This window comes from Microtus ochrogaster, linkage group LG2 (genome assembly GCF_000317375.1).
Source record: "Microtus ochrogaster isolate Prairie Vole_2 linkage group LG2, MicOch1.0, whole genome shotgun sequence".
Classification (NCBI taxonomy): domain Eukaryota; kingdom Metazoa; phylum Chordata; class Mammalia; order Rodentia; family Cricetidae; genus Microtus; species Microtus ochrogaster.
In genome coordinates, this window is record NC_022028.1 from 19914133 (window position 1) to 19916889 (window position 2757).

Below are 2757 nucleotides of genomic sequence, written 5' to 3' on the forward strand. Positions count from 1 at the left end.
AAGTTCCAGGGTGGCAGCCTTGCTACCTGTGTTATACATCTTTCTCTAGGGCTGGTCCCACTCCGTGTTTGTGGCTATCCCTTAGCAGACATGTTATAGCATCACACACAACTGTGAGCTGCCGTATTTGGTGCTGGGAATGGAGCACAGGTCCTCTGGAAAAGCAGTCAGTGTTCTCAGAGTGTCTAACGCACCCAGGCTTTAACTGCACAGTTTGATGCAATGGTTTTTCAGGGCCTCCACACAGGGACTCTCCTGTCATACACTTCCTGGTCTCAGGGCTTCTCTGAAACTGAAGAGGAGGAATAGACAACCCCTTCCTTCATTCTTCACCAGCATCACATGGACCGCACCACCAAATTGTTCCGCTCCCTGTACGCAGGTCTCCTTGTCAGATATCACATGGCTCTGCCATCTCCTGGGCCATCTCTACAATCTCCTTTCTTTTTTCTTTTTTCTTTCTTCCTACTTTTTTTTTTTCCAATTTGAGAGCTTGTTTCTAGATAATCAAAAGCCTAAAAACAGCAACAGGAAATGTTCACAATTATATTAAAAAAAACAAGTTTGTGTCTTCTAAGCAAATTCTTTTTTTTAATTAATATTTATTTATTTATTTATTTATTTATTTATTTATTATGTATACAATATTCTGTCTGTATGCCTGAAGGCCAGAAGAGGGCGCCAGACTTCTTTACAGATGGTTGTGAGCCACCATGTGGTTGCTGGGAATTGAACTCAGGACCTTTGGAAGAGCAGGCAATGCTCTTAACCACTGAGCCATCTCTCCAGCCCCCAGCAAATTCTTTTTCATAAATATTACTAAGAGTAGAATATTTGTAGGAAAATCATTTTTGCTTTAAACATTCTAGTTTTATATTGTTGTATTAAGTTTTGACCTTACAGAAGTCCTTAAATTTTATTCTGCTTTGTAAAATGTATACATTTAGTTTGTGTGTGTGCATTCACACGTGTGTATGTGTGTGGGTGTTCATGCTTGCATACATGCCTGGCACAGTGCACATGTAGAGTCAGGAAATCAGTTCCCTCCTTCCACCGTATGAATTCCTGGCAACTGAACTCAGGTGATCCAGCAGGCTTGGTAGCAAGAACCTTTACCTACCGAGCCAACTCACAGGCCCAAATTTATATTTTGAAATCTTTCATTTTACAAGTATTAAAAGTCTTCTGGCTATTAGCAGACTTTGTTATGCCTGCATCATCAGCCTCGTCCCCCAGAGACCCCCCAGGGGTCTGAGTTTGTAAATTCCTTATTGCAAGCTGGAGCTTGGCTCTCTGTCCATTTCATCACTGCATTTGGATCAGGGAGAACACTGAGCTCAGCGATGGCAGGGTTCTTAAGGAGCAAAGGATGGGGAAGAATTCTAGATTCAGATGGGGGTTGAACTCCTGACTGGGCAAGAGTAGGGCAACAGAAGTCTTGTCAAACAGGGTTTGGTACTGGCATTGTTGCAAGGAAACTGGCAATAGACAAGTAATGTAAGCTATCCTTAATGTTCTGGCCTCTAGTCTTGTTTGTCTCAGTTTTGATCGGTGCCCCACAGGGTATAGTTTGTGGCATTTTCTGGTTATTATGTGAATGAGGCTGAGTTCTAGTATTGTTAGTTTGTAGCCTATCATGGCTGCACTAATGTCAAGTAAGACTTCTTCAACTTTATCCTAAACAAAGTTTAAGTGAGCCCCAATCCTGTCGAAAACATACAAAATAAGTAGAAATCATAAATGATTTTCCTTTTTTGTTGTTGTTTTGAGTTTTTTGTGTAGCCATAGCTGTTCTAGTCTGTTTATGACCAGGCTGGCCTTGAACATCAGAGATCCACCTTTCTTTGCCTTCTGAATGCTGGGATTAAAGATGTATAAATTAATCTCTTTTTTTTTTTCTGTCGCTTGTTTTTTGTTTGTTTCTTTGATTGATTGATTGATTGAGGCAGAGCCCTGGTTATCCTGGAATTCACTCTGTAGACCAGACTGGCCTTGAACTAAGAAATCCACCTGCCTCTGCTTCCTGAGTGCTGGTATTAAAGGCATATACCACCGAGCCTGGACATAAAGTAATTTCTTAATAAAAATTGAAATCTTGTTTCCTAAGGTAATACCTTTTCAGATTTTACTGCCAGTGGCTCAACATTCTTAGAAGGTTCAATTACTTTGACTATAAAGTGTAGGGGCCGAATTCTGCAGGCCCATATTCCTGCATTGTCTGGAGGTCAGAGAATTCTGAGGACCTACAAGGCACAATTTACACTTGGCACACAGAAGGTGGTCGCCTGGCTTTTGATAGTAAAACAACCTGAGGCCAACCTAAAAAGTGGTCAGGATATGCTAATGTCATTTTCCTCCTTCTGCTGTAAATTAGGAGGTTGACTGGGGAAGAAATGTTTTTTAGTCTACCTGACAAACTAGGTGACAGTAAGTATAGACATCACTGAAGACATTCCCCTGCTACCTAGGAAACCATGCTAAGGAAGGTGTGTTACCTGCCCCCTCAGTTTGCCTTTATATAAAAGCTGTTTGAAAAATATATGCGGGCGATTTTCAGGATGTGAATTCAGGATTTGGATGGTCCTTGAAATCGCCCTCCCGATGCTGTTGTGTGAAATGGGTCTCATTCTCACATCTCCACTCTGATATGAGAAATGTTTTATGTCTGGGCTGGTTCCTGACAATAAAGCATTAAGAGAACGCTTACAAGCAACATTTTGATTATGGTCAAACTAATTACATATATTTTTCTTTTTT